Raw genomic sequence first — 19,885 nt, 5'->3', positions numbered from 1 at the left:
CAAGACCAGGTCAAAACCCCTCTCCAGCTACTCTCCATCATTGAAGTTCCATTTCAGCGAGTAGCTGTGGATATTCTGGGTCCTTTTCCGAAAGACACCCAGAGGAAAAAAGTACATACTGACTTTCATGGATTTTGCCACCCGATGGCTGGAAGCCGTAGCTCTAAGCAACACCAGGGCTAAAAGTGTGTGCCAGGCACTAACAGACATTTTTGCCAGGGTAGGTTGGCCCTCTGACATCCTCACAGATTCAGGAACTAATTTCTTGGGAGGAACTATGGAAAATCTTTGGGGAAACTCATGGGGTGAATCACTTGGTTGCCACTCCTTACCATCATCAAACAAATGGCCTGGTGGAGAAATTTAATGGAACTTTGGGGGCCGTGATACATAAATTCATAAATGAGCACTCCCAATGATTGGGACCTAGTGTTGCAGCAGTTGCTCTTTGCCTACAGAGCTGTACCACATCCCAGTTTAGGGTTTTCACCATTTGAACTTGTGTATGGCTGTGAGGTTAAGGAGCCATTACAGTTGGTGAAGCAGCATTGGGAGGGGTTTACACCTTCTCCAGGAACTAACATTCTGGACTTTGTAACCAACCTACAAAACACCCTCCAAACCTCTTTAGCCCTTGCTAAAGAAAACCTAGGGATGCTCAAAAAGAGCAAAAAGCCTGGTATGATAAACATGCCAGAGAGCATTCCTTCAAAGTAGGGGACCAGGTCATGGTCTTAAAGGTGCTCCAGGCCCATGAAATGGAAGCATCATGGGAAGGGCCATTCATGGTCCAGGAGCGCCTGGGAGCTGTGAATTATAGCATTCCCCACCTCCAACCGAAAGCCTAAGGTGTACCATATTAATTCTCTAAAGCCCCTTTATTCCAGAGAATTAAAGGTTTGTCAGTTTACAGCCCAGGGAGGAGACGACGCTGAGTGTCTAATACACTGAAGGTGTCTAATACACAGGGAAAAGTGATGGTGGCGTGGAAGAGGTGAACCTCTCCATGACCCTTGGGCGTATGCAGCGACAGCAGATCAAGGAGCTGTGCACTAGCTACGCGCCAACGTTCTCAGCCACCCCAGGGCTGACTGAACAGACATACCACTCCATTGACACAGGTAATGCTCACCCAATTAAAGTCCAGCAATACCGGGTGTCTCCACAAGCCAAAACTGCTATAGAACGGGAGATCCAGGATATGCTACAGATGGAGGTAATCTGCCCCTCTGGCTGTGCATGGGCATCTCCAGTAGTTCTGGTTCATTTTTGCGTGGACTACTGTAAGCTAAATGCTGTAACTCGCCCAGACAACTATCTAGTGCCACGCACAGATGGTGCTTTTGGTTGGACATTAGGATAAACTTCCTAATTGCCAGGGTAGTTAAGCACTGGCATAAATTGCCTATGGACGTTGTGGAATCTCCATCATTGGAGATTTTTAAGAGCAGGTTAGACAAACACCTGTTAGGGATGATCTAGATAATACTTAGTCCTGCCTTGAGTGCAGGGGACTCGACTAGAAGACCTCTTGAGGTCCCTTCCAGTTCTATGATTCTATTACACTAGTTGGTCCAGGGTGGCCTGAGCAGAATTGGAGAAAAGTGCCTGGGTGGAAGGCATTGCCAAGCCAAGGGTGTTTCGAGCCCTATTCAAAGACTCAAATCCAGGTACCCCTCCTCCCCACTGCAAAAAACCCTGGAATCACCACTAAGTACTTTTACAAAGGGGCCTTCATGGCCTTCTCTAAAGCAATCTCATTGGCCTTGCTTCTGAGTTCTCTATAGAAATAACTGCCAAAGCACTTAACCTTTTGCTGCCCAAGGGGCGTTCTTAGATAGGTCTTGATTAATTTTAGCTTGCTGAAACTCCTTTCATTAGCAGACCTGATTAAAGGAAGACAGCAAAAATACAGTGTGGTTTCTATGTTAGGGAAACTCCCATCTAAAGACTTTTTATGAATGTAGCTAAGGAGATCACTGGGTGCCTTTGTTTCCAAGTCAGCCTTAAAGATTCACTTGTAAAAACTGGTGAAAAGCTCAGTCTCATTCTCAAAACTGAGTTTAAATCCTCAAGGTAGCTGCTTGCTAAGTTTCAAATGTGCCTCGACATTTCAGTTTCCTGCATGTTACAAAAAGCAAACCTTTCTCTGTGTCCATCACGCTTGCACTCCTATCATCTAATTGTATTAGTATTGAGTCTAAAATGGACTTGAAAACCTCACATTCAAAAACCTTTTGAGATCTGATGGCCTTTCATCCTTTGCAAGTGTGCCTGACATTGGTTTCCTCCTTTGAGATTGTTTCTCTTTGAAGTGCATGGATACACCTAATGTTTCAGCCTGTGAAGCAGCAACTTCCTTACATGCAACAAACCCAGAGGCCATAATTCCAAAAAAGTGACTGGAAGACCACCAAGTAAACTGCAAGTTATTTGTCAAGATCCGGATTCAGCAATTTTTTGCTCACAACATTCATTTTTGATAAGGTATTATACCACATCTTGGCCAAAACAAGAAATGAAATCTCTGAAATATTTGTTTGCAAGCTATCCGCTTCTAGCTTAAGTTCTGGCATGTGAAACCTTTATCTCGTCTAAAGTATGAAAACCACCCTGTACGTGATTTCATAGCGGATGGATTGCCTCTACTGTTGCTGACCATCTTGTTGTGCTTTGGCATTTTTTATGTAACATTAATATGCTTTTTCAACACACCCCAATTACTAGTTGAAGCAGGAAAACAGGGTATACGATATTTGAACAATTCCAAAAAATAGAATTTGTGGAGCAATAATTGCAGTAGCTCCTCCAACAATATACCATGAGTGGGCAGCACATAGGATGAAAGACATGTATTGATTTTACCTGCTGAGTCGGATTTTGAACACCTTTTTATGCTGCAGCCGTGTTAGCTCTGTCATAGCTTTGTCTGTGGAAATCAGCCGTATCTAAACTATCTTTTTTTCAGCTTCTCTAAAATAACCTCTGTAATACCCGCCTCTATTTTAGGGTGGATATCAATGAAATATACTAAGCTCTCAACAACCTTTGCTCTGCCTTTCGAAACCTCAACATACCTTAACACCTGAGATATTTGTTCCATTCAGAAGATGTCTGGAGTGCCATCAAATGTAATAGAGAAGTATTTAGCTTTCCTAACCTTGTCAAAAATAGTCTGCTGTATTTTTCTTGTGATCCTACCGATAAATACATTTTGAATTCAATGTGATAAGTATGTCATCTTGCAGTACTAGCCTTAGTAGCTTCCACATAATCTCAATATGCTATTTTACCTTGTAAACAATTCAAGTAAACCCAAACAATTATCATTACAAAGACTGCCTAATTTCTCGTCTGAACTTCTCAAGTTAAACCCCTCTCACCTAAGTACAGCAAAAGATTCAAGAGATGATGCAAAATATCGCACCACACGTCCTTCTACATCTGATGACAGATTGTATATCTTTTCCAATTGTCAGGTTTCAGAGTAGCAGCCGTGTTAGTCTGTATTCGCAAAAAGAAAAGGAGTACTTGTGGCACCTTAGAGACTAACTAATTTATTTGAGCATAAGCTTTCGTGAGCTACAGCTCACTTCATCGGATGCATTCAGCTGTAGCTCACAAAAGCTTATGCTCAAATAAATTCGTTAGTCTCTAAAGGTGCCACAAGTCCTCCTTTTCTTTTTCCAAATGTGTGACCCTTTTCCAACTATTCTGCAAGTTCTATCTAGTGAGCAATTGCCTCCACATGTTCCTTTGAGTGTTCATGTTGGCATACTCAGTCACTAAAGTGGAAGAAGTTCATCATTAATCCAATTTACAGTTCGCATTAGTTGAAATGACTGGCTGTGTTTGATTTGGAATCTTTGAGTCGTTGTCTTGTTCTGCATCCACCATCTGTAGAGTTTTCTCTACTCATTGGTCTTTCTGGAGGAACAAACTGTAGATGTCGACAGTTTCGGTTGAACTCTCCATAGTCCGTCTCAATTACATATAATGTGGGCTCTGAAGTCCTTTTCTTTTTGACAGCTGGAATTCATCTTTTTTCCTCCATCCAGTTTGAGACAGACATGGTCACCACATTCTCAACCTGGCAGCTCTCTGAGTGATGTCTGTTGTAAAGTATTTGTAGGCTCTTTTTGCCTTTTTATTTGATTTGGTTTCTCTCTTCATGTCTGGCCACTTTGGAAATAGATACTTTTCCAGAGTTGGAAGAGTAGTTCTGAGTTGTCTTCCCATCATGATTTTTGCTGCACTATATCCAGTAGCTGCGACTGGTAGTGATCTGCAAAAAGAACAGGAGGAGTTGTGGCACCTTAGAGACTAACAAATTTATTTGTGCATAAGCTTTCGTGAGCTACAGCTCAATGCATCCGATGAAGCACGGCTGCTACTCTGAAACCTGGTAGAGATCTGTAACTCAGAAAAACAAGGAATGGATCTTCCTAGTGTAGGATTTTCTTGTACTTTCTGTACAGCTCTCTCAGCCTTTCCATTCACTTGTGCATAATGTGGACTGCTAGTAATACGTTCAAAATCATATTTCATTCAGAATGACTTAAATTCAGTGAACTGTGGCCCATTGTCTGTCACTAGTTGTTCTGAAATACCAAAATGAGTAAAAGAGCACTTCATTTTCTCAATAACACAGTGATGTTATTTCTTTCAAGTATATTATTTCTTTATACCTGGAAAAACTGTCCACTACGACCAGGTAATGATGTCCTCTGAATTCACATAAATCTGCAGGTACTCTCTTCCAAGGTCTCTCTGGTAGGGGTGTCTCTACACTGTATGGTTCAACGTTGTCTCAAGTTGATTTGTATTGGATCCTCTTTCAAAAATCCAATATCATCAATCCTCCATTGAGTTCTTCCCCCTTTCCCATCAGGTCCATCATGGCTGTCGCATTGCAGTTCAGAAAGTTGTTGGTCTTTGATTCTTTGATCGCATGCACTCTGAATGCAAAGGATTTGTCTTTGTAAGTTGTTACTATGGTGAACTTGCTGGTTCGTACCTCCAGGGCTAGTCGGAGCTCGGTGAGGTGACTTCAGCTCTGGGAGGGGTTGAAGGTGCTTGTAAATCCCTCCTGAGATGATTGTGACCTCAACTCCTGAGTTAATTTTAAAGGCATTAGTCTTACCATGAATATTCAGTTTCACTCTCCAGGCAGGCTCACTCTCCAGCTGCAAAATGTCCATATTTCACACATTTATTAGTGTGTGCAACTCTTCTGGCCATGCATTATCTCTTAGGATATGACTTTTTCCACATTTTATGCACGTAGGCTGGAATTTGTCCCTTAGCCTGGGAATTCTCTCTTCATGCCTCAGGAGTTTTATGATAATTACTGTTGGAAAATGTCTGTTTGTAGCTTCTAAACTAGTTTCAGGGTTTTCAAGTTGCTCCTTCCTTTTGTTCTGGTGTTTGACCAGTTCAGACTGCTTTGCTTTCTGTATAGCTGTGGCTCAGGTTAAGTCTGTTGTCAGTTATAGCTGCTGAGAAAGGTTTTTAATCTGTTAATCCAATAACAAGCCCATCTCTGATATTTCATGTTTTGCAGTCCCAAAATCATGGTTTTCAGATGATGTATGCAGAACTCTTATAAAACATTCGACGTTTTCCCTGGGTTCTTGAATTCTCTGGTGAAAACATGCTCTTTCACAAACCACATTTCTTTGAGGTATAAAGTATGCATCAAACATAGCCAGAATCTTTTTATAGTCATCTTTGTGACTGTCTTCAGTAAAGTCACAGAATTTAAAGAAGATACCCATATTTCTCCAGTTTCCCTGTGCAGCTTGGTAGCAATATGAAATCTTGCAACATATTGTTTCCAGTCTGTCCATTCTGAAGGTTTGTCAAAGCTGAAGTTCTCTGGGGCATTGAAGAGTGGCATGTTGATGAGATCCTGCAGCCTTTGTTGCTTTGTTCCTTCAGTTGACAAGCTTTGTTGCTGTTTTCCTTCTGTTTCTGTTCTCCTCTGTCATTAGTTTTATTTCTGAGGCTATATCATATTCCTGTACCAGATATAGATTGTCAAAAGAGCTTCCTTATTGGTGAGGTACACACCAGATGTGTTCATCATAAGATCCTTTAATGCTTTGCCAGGTATGGTGGAGCTTAGTTTAAATAAGGTATATTACGCACAGTGCCATCTAGTGTCTGAACAGTAAAGTACAGTTTAGCACTCCGTTACCTCTAGGGCCCCACGATGGAAGAAAAGAGCAAGTAGTTTTTTTGTTTTTTGTTTAAAAAAAAAAAAAGCCCTGTACAGGCCTGAACCCAGTTCCATTTGAAATCCCTCTTTGCACGGTCTTGGTGGAAGGAAAGTCTGAGTCTAGTCTAGGCTGAGGAATCATGAAAGAAGAGTCTGTTGGGTGGGGATGGAGAGTGGGGCCAGGGAAAAGGTTGGTGCTAGGCTAAGAAGGGGTGGAGGAATAGTTGGGTGGAGAGGTAGCTGGGAAGAAGTGTCTGTCTTGGTGGCATACTATTTTGAAGGAGCCAAAAGTTTTGAGGGATCTATGCCTGAGCTAGCTTTCACCCACCGTAACCCTGCAGAACCATGGCTGATGAGATAGCCTTGAAGTTGACATATAACAAAATCTTTTTAAACCACTGTGTCTCTGGTGCTTATTTATAGGGGTCTGATTCAGAACTTACTAAAACTGCTCAAGTGTATTTCTGTCTCACTGTAATAAGTGAAGTGTAGGTGTTATTCTGTGCTCATGTTTTAAATTAGAAGTAGAATGTCCATTGCCATCGAAACCACCTAACAAGAGTCTGTTCTCCGTACATACTCATTCTTTCTTCCAAAGACAGTGGGGAAATATATGCATGTATGGACAGTAGAAGAGACCACTGTGTATCCACAGAATTTGGAGGAGCATTAATCCATCCATTTCTTTGTGGCACACATGCCAGCATGTACATCCATAAGAGTAAAACAAGGTCTTCCATCTTCATCCATTTTTTCTTGCTAACACAGATTATTGCTACTGTCAAATAATGTTGATTAGTAATGGATACATGGTGGTACCAGGGAATCTGGGAGTGGAGTGTGGGCAGCTATAGTAGTGGCGCTATTGTAGGAGGGGATGGTTGCTGGCAAGAGTGTGCTACCGCTGCCAAGAAAGCTGTGGATGGGCAAAACAGGGGCGTGACTGCTGCAACAATCAACAGATGAAAGGGGAAACTTCTGGCAGCACTCTAGAATAAACCTAAATAACGAAAATCACCCCTATGCAGCAGATCCTGCACAAGGCATTTATGTCCCATTTTAGCCCTCAACAAGGATTTGAGTGGCTACACAGGGGTGAATTTCACCAAAGTGCAGTTTTACTCTGGAAAAGTGACTTTGTAAAATTGGTACCATTTTACTCAGCAGAGCTGTTTTCTTTGTACATTCAGGCTTAGCCACTCACTTTAGTGACAAAAAACAATGTTTACTACTTTTCACTTCTATTAGCTCTGCAGCAGCCACACAGGTAAGACTGAGAGAACTGCAGACTCTAGTCCATCTTTTGCAACTTCAGTAGTATTGTTTATTGAAGTCCAACCAGCTGTATCTGTTTTAAGTCCACTGAAACAATCAGATTGTATAGAATTACTAAGGGCACAACTGGCAGGCAGTAGCAGGACTGACAACTCCATGGCTTAAAATCATGAGATTTTTTAAAAATAATAAATGTGGGGTGGTTTTTTGTTTGTTTTTTTTTGCCTTCTGGTGTTTGAGCCAGTAGAGGTCACATTGTCCAGCTTTTCTCTACACACGAGTGCTAAAAACCTACTTTTTAATGAAAACTTAAATTTATCAGTAATCACATGAATCTGGGAGCTGGGATTGTAAGATAAACACCAAATAGGGTTATACTTCTAAGAAGCACACAGGATTTTTTCGGGGAGAAGGCAGCATGCCACATTTATTGAGAATACAACAGTTAGCATATGCTTTTCAATCGCACACACACACGCGCACACCATGCACACAGTCCTGCCAGTTGATGTCTATAGTTACCAGTCCAGAGTCTGGATCAATTTAGTGGCCAGCCAGATTGGTCATAGAGGGGAGCAGGGCTCTGTTGGTCGTGATCCGATGCTCCTGGAGTGTGGCAAGATGAACCCAAAGTCCCATGGCCAAACACCCTGTTCTTATAGTCTTTTTTCTCTGTTGAAGTCTATGGATTTTGCTGTGTCAGTTTGTGACCGATTACTTCTTAATTGGTGTATCTTTTGATGTAAACATTCCAATACACCTCCGAGAGGGTATTCCTGTCCTGGTTCCAATTTAATTAATTGTCCTGTCTTTAGGGGTGCCAGCCTTCACCTCAGGGTCGTCAATCTGCCCTTCCTTCATTATGGATGCACGCTGATGATTTTGTGGTGTCATTAAGTCCCTTCACTCCTTCCTTGACCATCTGGCTATAACAATGGCCTTCCCAGCTTATCTTTTCCTGATGCATACATTCCTCGTTAACACAAACAGTCTTTTTACAGAGACCTTTGAGAATACAAACAGCATCAGTTTATTTTGAATCTCCTTAACATAGACACAATACAAGATCCTGTCTCTTACTTACTAAACCTTAAAACAAAGAAATGTATATTTAACTAGAGTGCCTAATTTGTAATACATATAGAAAACCATAGTAGACATTATAACTTATCCTAAAACAAAAGGGTGACCATAATCAGTAATAAGGATTGTTCTGGTCTGTCCCTGCCTTAAGATTAGTACAGACACTGGCAGTCTGTCAGGATGAAATCAAATCATACATTAATTCTCATAGTACAATTATAAAATCCTGCTCCTACAGTAGCATGAGACTCATACTAAAATAGGTTGAATTGGCAGCACTGTAGAATGCCCAATTTGTCTGGCAGAATCTATCACACACATCCAGTGGGAGGCAGTGTATTGTCTATCTGTCTGAGGGCATGTCTACACTACAAAATTAGGTCAAATTTATATAAGTTGACATTTAGCCTCTTATTTTACAAAGTCGATGCTGCATGTCCCCACTATGCACATTCCGTCGGCAGAGCACATTCTCACTACTACAGGTAGTATCGACTCACTGAGCAATGCACTGTGGGCAGCTATCCCACAGTTCCTGCTACTGATTGGAATTCTGGGTTAGGCTCCCAATGCCTGATGGGACAAAAACATTTTCTCGGGCTCTTTTGGGTATATGTTGTCAGCCTCCCATTATGCACTTAACCTTCTCCCTCCTTCCCTGAAAGCAACGGCAAACAATCATTTTTCGCACCTTTTTTCCTAAGCCTGGGTTACCCGTGCAGATGCCATAGCATGGCAAGCCTGGATTCCACTCAGCTGTACACTGTAGTTGTGAGCATCACAAACACCTCGTGCATTGTCCTGCGGTATTTGAAGAGCCTAGCCAGGAGCCGCTGCGTGGAAGAATGTGATGCCACGCAACTAGCCATGCTGGAAGCCATGGAATGGAGCAATTCGCACATGATGGCGGCGGCAGTTGGGCTTGTTGACATGGTGGAACGCCGCTTCTGGGCCCGGGAAACAAGCCCAGACTGGTGGGACCGTATAGTTATGCGGGTATGGGATGAGGAGCAGTGACTGTAGATGCTTTCAAATGCATAAGGCCACTTTCATGGAACTTTGCAAATTGCTTTCCCCAGCCCTGAAGTGCAGAAATACCAAAATGAGAGCTGCTCTGACAGTTGAGAAGTGAGTGGCAATAGCCCTGTGGAAGTTTGCAATGCCAGATTGCTACCAATCAGTCAGGAATCACTTTGGAGTGGGTAAATCTACTGTGGGGATTGCTGTGATCCAAGTAGCCAGGGCAATCAATTCACTTCTGCTAAGAAGAGTAGGGACTCTGGAAAATATGTAGTACAGAGTGGATGGCTTTGCTGCGTTGGGGTTCCCTAACTGTGGTGGAGTGATAGATGGAACGCACATCCCTATCTTGGCACCAGACCACCTCACCAAAGAGTACATAAACTGCAAGGGGTACTTCTCAATGTTGTTGCAAGCGCTAGTGGATCACAAGGGCCATTTTACCAACATCAACGTGGGATGGTCGGGAAAGGTACATGACATGCGCATCTTTAGGAACTCTGGTCTCTTCAGAAAGGTGTAAGAAAGAACTTCCTTCCCAGACCGGAAAATTATCGTTGGTGACATTGAAATGCCAGTAGTTATCCTTGGAGACCCAGCCTACCCCTTGCTCCCATGGCTCATGAAGCTGTACACAGGCAGCCTGGATAGTAGTAAGGAGCAGTTCAGCCATAGGCCCTAGCAAGTGAAGAATGGTGGTAGAATGTGCCTTTGGATGTTTAAAGGGGCACTGGCGCAGTTTACTCACTAGGTTAGACCTCAGCGAAAACAATATTCCCCTTGTTGTTGCTACTTGCTTTGTGCTCAATAATATCTGTGAAAGTAAGGGGGAAAAGTTTCTGGTGGGGTGTGGAGTTGAGGCAGATCGCCTGGCTGCCAATTATGAGCAGCCAGACATCAGGACAATAAGAAGAGCAGATTGAGGTGCACTGCGTCTCTGAGAGGCTTTGAAAACCAGTTTCATGAATGACCCAATACTGATGTGATAGTTCTGGGTTTTGTTCCTTACCAACCTGCCCCCTTTTTTGCATGTTCTGTCCTGTAAACTAAACCCCCACCAAACACAGTGTGCACAGTGGATAAAGAGCCTTTTGTCCTCAATCCATGCATTTTTATTTTGCTAACAAATACTGAACAGAGACAGCAATGAATAGCAAAGATAACCCTGATCTAAGGGCCTGATAACACAGGGTGGGAGGGACAAGGACACGTAGTTTATTACAATTGCACTGTGTAGCAATCAAAGCTGTGGGAATGAAAGCCTTCTGCTCCATGAACCATCCCCTGGAGTTGAGTTCAAGGATAATGGAGCTTCTCCCTCCCCCTGCATTCTAGATCATCTGGGAGAGGAGGCTATGGAATTTGGTGAGGAGGGCAGCTGGTTCATCATTGGGTGCAGAGGGACTCTAAGGTCTAGCTGCCTTTCCTGCACCTCAGCCAGATGCCTCAACATGTCTGTTTGCTCCCCTTGTCTTCTACTGTCGACTGTTCACCTCCCTTGTCTTCTAATACGCTTGCCTGAGCTCCTTTATTTTCACGTGGCACTGCTGTGTCCCCGGGTGTAGCGTTTGTCCCTGTGCAATTTTGGCATAGATGTCAGCAGTTCTTCTGCTGGTTCGGAGTTCTGCCTGCACATACTCTTCTCCTCACACAGCAATCAGATCCAGTGCCTCCTTGCTGGAGCACATTTGTGGCCCTGGGCAGGGATGGTCAGTTGTGCTGATGAGCTCTCCATGGTGATTAAACAGGAAATGAAATTCAAAAGTCCCCAGGGCTTTCCCAGTGTACCTGGATGAAATGCAGTGGAGTTGAAAGTGCTGTCCTGAGCAATCACATTGGAGCACTCTGGGACACTTCCCGTAGGCCAATTCCATCAAATTACACAGCATTGTGTCTACACTACCCCTAATTCGACCTGGGAAGGTCAACTCTAGCACTATGCCTCTTGCTGAGGTGGAGTACAGGTGTCAATTTTTAGGTCAGTAGAAAGGACTCGGTAGTGTAGACACGCACATTATAAATTGGACCTAACGTGGCATATGTCAACCTAACGTCATAGTGTAGACCAGGCCTCAGATAGCTGTGATGCTGCCCTCCACACAGTTTGGGTCTTCATGGGTGTTAGTGGAAGGAGATCCCATGAACTCCCGCCACCCCATTCCCCCAATGAAACAGTTCAATTGAACACTGTTTAGAACTCTTTGGGCTTAAAACTCTTGGTTTCTTCCCTCTCCTTACCAACTTAATTAATGACCAATTACTTTATTTCTTCTCACAGATCCTCTCTGTGGGACTCAGTTAAATAAAATAGATGATCCACATGCACATCTCTCCTGACCTTCTGGCATCTTAGTGACATCTATAAAGTTCAAAGAGCTCACTTATGAGTCATCTTCAAAGAGGGAAACCTTTTCATGGGGTTCACCTGCTTTGTAAGTGGAGTTATTTTTAGATCAAAGACTTTTTCTAAGGACATTAAGAAGTCTGCAGCCTCATCTTAAATTTGGAAAAGCCCCTGTACTGAAAGTGACAGCATCACAGCCATCCTCTTGCCTCCATCATTTTTCATAAGGGTTTAAGAAGTCTTCAATCTATGGCTTTGGACATCTTAAATTTGGAGACACTGTACTTCTACAGTTTGCAGGTAGAGTATCCAAAATGGACTACAGTACCTTGCCTTGATATTTGATTTCATACATTGATGATGATGCTTAGTCAGACCACTGACTTTTGTTTTTTTTTATGTGAGTACTGCAATGTCTTGATTTTCAAAAAGACATTTGACTGCCTGCATAGGCATATATTGTGGAATATTTTTCACTATTATGAAATTCCAGTTCATTAGATAAGTTTTCCAGTTCTTCATAGGAAAGTGGACATGCCTTTGTAACATGAGCTGAGATTTCCCAAGCATTTCAACCAAAACACACTGTTTTAGGTAAAATATAAAACAGATTTATTGACTACAGAAAGATAGATTTTAAGTGATTATAAGTAGCAGGTATAGAGATCAAAGTTGGTTACTTAAGAAATAAAAATAGAAATGCCGTCTAAATTCTAACTTTAGCAGATTAAGCAAGATTTGAATCAAGCAATGTCTCTTTCTAGCAGATGGTGCAAGCAGGTTACAGTTCCTCAGTACACAGACTGGATCACTTTCTAGCCTGGGATCAAACTTCCCTAGTTCAAAGTTCTTTTCTTGCAGCCATTCTTCTAGGTGTTGAGATTGGGGGTGGGGGGAAAGAGGCCCAGTGTCACGCTCCTTCTTTTATACTTTCTTCAGCTGCTAGAAAGATCCTTGCTGTGACATGCGGGGACAGTCAGTCCCCATTGGTCAAGCAGTCTCCATGGCATATATGCCTTCTCTACACTACGAAATTAGGTTGAATGTATAGAAGTCGGTTTTGTAGAAAGCGTTTGTATACAGTCGACTGTGTGTGTCCCCACACAAATGCTCTAAGTGCATTTAGTCGGCATTTAGTTGGCAGAGTGCGTCCACAGTACTGAGGCAACTGTCGACTTCCGGAGCATTGCACTGTGGGTAGCTATCCCACAGTTCCCGCAGTCTCCGCCACCCATTTGAATTCTGGGTAGAAATCCCAATGCCTAATGGGGCAAAAACATTGTCGCGGGTGGTTCTGGGTACATATCATCAGGCACCCCCTTCCCTCCCTCCCTCCCTCCGTGAAAGCAATGGCAGACAATCGTTTTGTGCCTTTTTTCCTGGGTTACCCATGCAGACGCCATACCACGGCAAGCATGGAGCCTGCTCAGCTCACCATCAGCGTATGTCTCCTGGGTGCTGGCAGATGTGGTACTGCATTGCTACCCAGCAGCAGCTCATTGCCTTTTGGCAGCAGACAGTGCAGTATGACTGATAGCCATCATCGCCGTACTCCAGGGTGCTTTTTTAGCTGACCTCGGTGAGGTCGGTCAGGGGCGCCTGGGCAAACATGGGAGTGACTCAGTCAGATCATTTCCCTTTTAAGTTTCATCTCATGGCGATTCAGTCCTGCCAGCAGTCCTACTGCACCATCTTCTAATGAGCAGCCAGGAGACGACGATGGCCAGCAGTCATGCTGCACCGTCTTCTGCCGAGCACCCAGGAGATGTCAATGGCCAGCAGTCGTACTGCACTGTCTGCTGCCAGCAAGATGTATAAAGATAGATGAAGTGGATCAAAACAAGAAATAGATCAGATTTGTTTTGTATTCATTTTCTCCTCCCTTCTTCCCTCCCTCCGTGAAATCAACAGCCTGCTAAACCCAGGGTTTTGAGTTCTATCCTTGAGGGGGCCATTCTGTTTCTCCTTGATGCAAAGCCACCCCCTTTGTTGATTTTAATTCCCTGTAAGCCAACCCTGTAAGCCATGTTGTCAGTCGCCCCTCCCTCCGTCAGAGCAACAGCAGACAATCGTTTTGCGCCTTTTTTCAGCGCAGACGCCATAGCACTGGGAACATGGAGCCTGCTCAAATCACCGTGGCAATTATGAGCACTATAAACACCACACACATTATCCAGCAGGACATGCAGAACCATAACCTGCAAGAAAAGCAAAACCAGGCGAGGAGGAGGCGACTGCAGCGCAGTGACTAGAGTGATGGGGACATGGACATAGACTTCTCACAAAGTACGGGCCCCTGCAATGTGTACATCATGGTGTCAGTTGGGAAGGTTCATGGCGTGGAACTCCGATTCTGGGCCCGGGAAACAAGCACAGAGTGGTGGGACCGCATAGTGTTGCAGGTCTGGGACGATTCCCAGTGGCTGCGAAACTTTCGCATGTGTAAGGGCACTTTCATGGAATTTTGTGACTTGCTTTCCCCTGCCCTGAGGTGCAAGAATACCAAGATGATAGCAGCCCTCACAGTTGAGAAGTGAGTGGCGATAGCCCTGTGGAAGCTTTCAATGCCAGACAGCTACCGGTCAGTCAGGAATAATTTGGAGTGGGCAAATCTACTGTGGGGGCTGCTGTGATACAAGTAGCCAACGCTATCATTGAGCTGCTGATATCAAGGGGAGTGACTCTGGGAAATGTGCAGGTCATAGTGGATGGCTTTGCTGCAATTCCCTAACTGTGGTGGGGTGATAGACGGAACCCATATCCCTATCTTGGCACCGGAGCACCAAGGCAGCGAGTACATAAACCACAAGGGGTACTTTTGAATGGTGCTGCAAGCATTGGTGGATCACAAGGGACGTTTCACCAACATCAACGTGGGATGGCCGGGAAAGGTACATGACGCTCGCTTCTTCAGGAACTCTGGTCTGTTTCAACAGCTGCAGCAAGGCCTTACTTTCCAGACCAGAAAATAACTGTTGGGGATGTTGAAATGCCTATTGTTTCATGATTTCTGTGTGTATATAAAGTCTGCTGCAGTTTCCACGGTAAACATCTGATGAAGTGAGCTGTAGCTCACGAAAGCTCATGCTCAAATAAATTGGTTAGTCTCTAAGGTGCCACAAGTACTCCTTTTCTTTTTGCGAATACAGACTAACACGGCTGTTCCTCTGAAACCTATAGTTATCCTTAGGGACCCAGCCTACCCCTTAATGCCATGGCTCGTGAAGCCATACACAGGCAGCCTGGACAGTAGTCAGGAGCTGTTCAATTATAGGCTGAGCAAGTGCAGAATGGTGGTAGAATGTGCATTTGGATGTTTAAAAGCACGCTGGCGCAGTTTACTGACTCGCTTAGACCTCAGCGAAATCAATATTCCCAGTGTTATTACTGCTTGCTGTGCACTCCACAATATCTGTGAGAGTAAGGAGGAGACGTTTATGGCAGGATGGGAGGTTGAAGCAAATCGCCTGGCCGCTGATTATGCACAGCCAGACACCAGGGCAATTAGAAGAGTACAGGAGGGCCTGGCGCGCATCAGAGAAGCTTTGAAAACCAGTTTCAGGAATGGCCAGGCTATGGTGTGAAAGTTCTGTTTGTTTCTCCTTGATGGAAACCGCGCCCCCCCCCGTCCCCCGGTTTCACTCTACTTTCCTGTAAGCTAAGCACCCTCCCCCCTTCGATCACCACTTGCAGAGGCAATAAAGTCATTGTTGCTTCACATTCATGCATTCTTTATTTATTCATCACACAAATAGGGGGATAACTGCCAAGATAGCCCGGGAGGGGTGGTGGAGGAGGGAAGCACCGGTGGGGTGGTGGAGGAGGGAAGGACAAGGCTACACAACACTTTAAAACTTATTGAATGACAGTCTTCTGTTGCTTGGGCAATCCTCTGGGGTGGAGTGGCTTGGTGGCTGGAGGCCCCCCCACCGCGTTCTTGGGCATCTGGGTGAGGAGGCTCTGTAACTTGGGGAGGAGGGCAGTTGGTTACACAGGGGCTGTAGCAGCGGTCTGTGCTCCTGCTGCTTTTCCTGCAGCTCAACCATAAGCTGGAGCATATGTGTTTGATCTTCCAGCAGCCTGAGCATTGACTCCTGCCTTCTTTCAGCAAGCTGACGCCACCTCTCCTCATGGTCATATTGTGTTTTCCTGCACTCTGAGATTGTCTGCCTCCACATATTTTGCTGTGCTTTGTCAGTGTGGGAGGACAGCATGAGGTCAGAGAACATTTCATCACGAGTGCGGTTTTTTTGCCTTCTAATCTTCGCTAGCCTCTGGGAAGAAGAAACATATGCAGCTGGTGGGGAGGGAAAAAAAAAGTAGTAGTTAAAAAGACACATTTTATGAACAATGTGAACAAGAACAATGGGTACACTCTTTCACGGTAAACCTTGCTATTAACATTACATAGCACATGTGCTTTCATTACAAGGCCGAATTTTGCCTCTTATTGAGGGTATGCCAGTTTGGTGTGAGAGATCACTCACGCAGGACCGGGCAGCAGAATTCGGCTTGCAGGCAGCCATGGTAAGCCACAGTCTTTTGGCTTCTTTATCCTTTATGACATGTGGGACTGGTTTCAAACAGCAGCGCCCTCATTTCTCGTATGATGTAGGCGTTGGGTTGGCCATTTAAAATGGGTTGGCAATTTAAAAGGAGGGACTGCGGTTTCGGGTTCACGTGCAGCAGAAACCCAACTAACCCCGCCCCCCCCATACACACCCTCAATTCTCTGGGATGATGGCTTCACCCCTCCCCACACTGTGGGGCTAACAGCAGGGAAGATTTCTGTTCAGCCACAGGCAAACAGCCCAGCAGGAACAGGCACTTCTGAATGTCCGCCTACTAAAACCACCCTATTTCAACCAGGTGACCATGAATGATATCACTCTCCTGAGGGTAACACAGAGAGATAAGGAACGGATGTTGTTTGAATGCCAGCAAACACCGGGACCATACGCTGCAATGCTTTGTTCTGCAGTGATTCCCGACTATGTGCTACTGGCCTGGTGTGGTAAAGTGTCCTACCATGGAGGATGGAATAAGGCTGCCCTCCCCAGAAACCTTTTGCAAAGATGGATTTCTACTCCATCCCCAGACACATTAACAAACTTTTCAGGTAGCTGTACTGGCCGCGAATGCCAGGGCAAATTAATCATTAAACACACTTGCTTTTAAACCATGTATAATATTTACAAAGGTACACTCACCAGAGGTCCTTCTCCGCCTTCAGGGTCCGGAAGCCTGCCTTGGATGGGTTCAGGGGATACTGGGTCCAGGTCCAGGGTGATAAACAGATCCTGGCAGTTGGGGAAACCGGTTTCTCTGCTTCCTTGCTGTGAGCTATCTACAACCTCCTCCTCATCATCATCTTCCTCACCCCCAAAACCCACTTCTGTGTTGCCTCCCACTCCTTGGACGGAGTCAAAGCACAGGGTTGGGGTAGTGGTGGCTGCACCCCCTAGAATGGCATGCAGCTCATCATAGAAGCGGCATGTCTGGGGCTCTGAACTGGAGTGGCCGTTTGCCTCTCTGGTTTTTTGGTAGGCTTGCCTGAGCTCCTTAATTTTCACACGGCACTGCTGCGGGTCCCTGTTATAGCCTCTGTCCTTCATGCCGTTGGAGATTTTTTTCAAATATTTTGGCATTTTGTCTTTTCGAACGAAGTTCCGCCAGCACGGATTTGTCTCCCCACACAGCGATCAGATCCCTTACCTCTCGTTCGGTCCATGCTGGAGCTCTTCGGCGATTCTGGGACTGCATGGTCTCCTGTGATGATGAGCTCTGCATGGTGACTTGTGCAGGTGAGCTCGCCACGCTGGCCAAACAGGAAATGAGATTCAAAAGTTCACGGGCCTTTTCCTGTCTGCCTGGCCAGTGCATCCGAGTTGAGAGTGCTGTCCAGAGCGGTCACAACTGAGCACTCTGGGATAGCTCCCGGAGGCCAATACCGTCGAATTGAGTCCACAGTACCCCAAATTCGACCTGGCAAGTCCGATTTCAGTGCTAATCCCCTCATTGGGGGTGGAGTAAAGAAATCAATTTTAAGAGCCCTTTAAATCGAAAAAAAGGGCTTCGTCGTGTGGACAGGTGCAGGATAATGCTGCTAAATTCGACCTAAACTCTTAGTGTAGACCAGGCTTAAGGAGCCTCTGGATAGTGGACTGTTGTCCTGATGGGCCATTAACGCTGTCTAGGCCCTCCTTTGTTGCAACTGAAAGGCTGGTTGTGGGTGTTCCCAACCTCACAACATATTTCCAAAACACAAATGGCAATACTTCATAACTCCACATACAACTATAGCACATACAATACAACAGGATATTAATGTTCAACAGATCAGTACTTTTAAAATGATACCTCAATGTATACTGTGTACAAAACATATCAATCATTATCACAGTAGTGAATATGGGGGTTCCAAGGTGCTATTTTGAGGTACAGAGTGTCACACCTGGACAGCACCATATTAGCTAATTGAGACCTCAAAAAAAGAAGAGACATCAAGGATAGGAAAGGCATCCACAGTATTCACTAAACTCAGTCACATGTGGAAATCAAAGTTATGCAGTAGCCAGACAAAACTGAGAATTTTCAACTGAAGTATACTCTTAGTGCTAACATATGGCTGCAAGAGTTGGACCTCTATTAAAATGTTAGCGAACTAGATGCCTGTGCAGCAGGGTCCTGTATTTAAGTGTGCAAAAGCCTTTTCAGCATAATTAGTTACCTAGTTGGGTATCTAAAATAAGCATTGTATTTAAAAGTGTAATTAACTTTGATTTATTGAGAAGCACTCTGTAGTACTTTGCTCTTGATTTCATATAAATAACGAGATCCAGTACAATATTTTATTTTAAAGGGTGTCTGTCTTTTAGACTAAAATTTTCATACAAAGGCAAAGTTGAAAATGGAAACAAAAAGTGAAAGACAGCAGGACAACATAGAACTGTGTAAATTCTACCTTAAAGTATGGTTACAGTAAACATTCTTTGTCTGATCCACTAGCACATACATTCATTTAACAAATTTGTTCTTAGAGAAAGCAACCAAATTCAAATTAACATCTCACGTATGTAAGTCCAGATCCTGCTCCTATTCAAGACGCTAGCAATATGCTCATTGACTTCAGTGGAACTAGGATTTGGCCCTTAGTAAATATGAAATGAAAAATCAAAAGTTTTCCGTATAAATCTCAACAATTTAATTTTTAATATAGCTGAAATAATTAGAGAACTGGCCATATGCTCAATCCTCAGCTGCAACAAGTTTACTCAGTTGCTGTGCAATCTTTCCCATCCATGCATATCTCTTCTCCAGCACATCTTCTATGCAGAGCCAGTGGGGCCAGGAGGCACAGAGCAGACTATTCCAGCTTTGCACCACCCAAGTACATCATAGTAATCCTTGGCTGCTCCTTTTGAAATGTTTTCCAGCTGCTTTGTGCTGCCTTAAGGTTTGGCCCAAATAGTCAATGTTTTTTAATCTTTCCATGGAACAGCTATTTCCGTGGCATAGGTTTTGTGAACAAAGGGCCTGATCGTGGGAGAGACTGAGGTCTTGCCAGCACCTGCAATTCCCAGGATCAGGTCTGGGAAAAACTCTCACTGACTTAAATTGGAGCAGAATCAAATCCAAACAATATTATTAATATTCATGAGAAGAAAAAAGTTTTATTAAGACACGTTGCTATATTTTTGTCTCAGCATCAGTAAAAAGAACAATCCCCCCTCCAAATCCCATCAAAGTTTCTGCTGCTAGAATTCTACTTTTCCTTTTTAGATACAAAAGCACAGCTTGAATAGAGAGGGGAAGATTTTAGAAATCATTTACAGAATGAAAAGAGGGGAAGTGTCTGTTAATTAGCAATAGGGCATTGATCAGTGTGTGGTTTTGAGCATAAGTAGTATCCTTTGAGTATTTACAGGGTTGGAGAACAAAGG

General features: G+C 44.1%; 1 protein-coding gene across 6 annotated transcripts in view; it reads left to right on the top strand.

Annotated features, from left to right (window-relative positions):
* Positions 1-19,885, top strand: part of PDE8B (phosphodiesterase 8B) — a 160,158-nt gene that overhangs the window by 20,274 nt on the left and 119,999 nt on the right. The gene's annotated exons all lie outside the window — the stretch shown is intronic.

Source organism: Caretta caretta, chromosome 5 (assembly GCF_965140235.1).
Source record: "Caretta caretta isolate rCarCar2 chromosome 5, rCarCar1.hap1, whole genome shotgun sequence".
NCBI classification, from domain to species: Eukaryota; Metazoa; Chordata; order Testudines; family Cheloniidae; genus Caretta; species Caretta caretta.
Note: the sequence above shows the minus strand (reverse complement) of the source record. Positions and strands in the feature narration are given on the sequence as shown.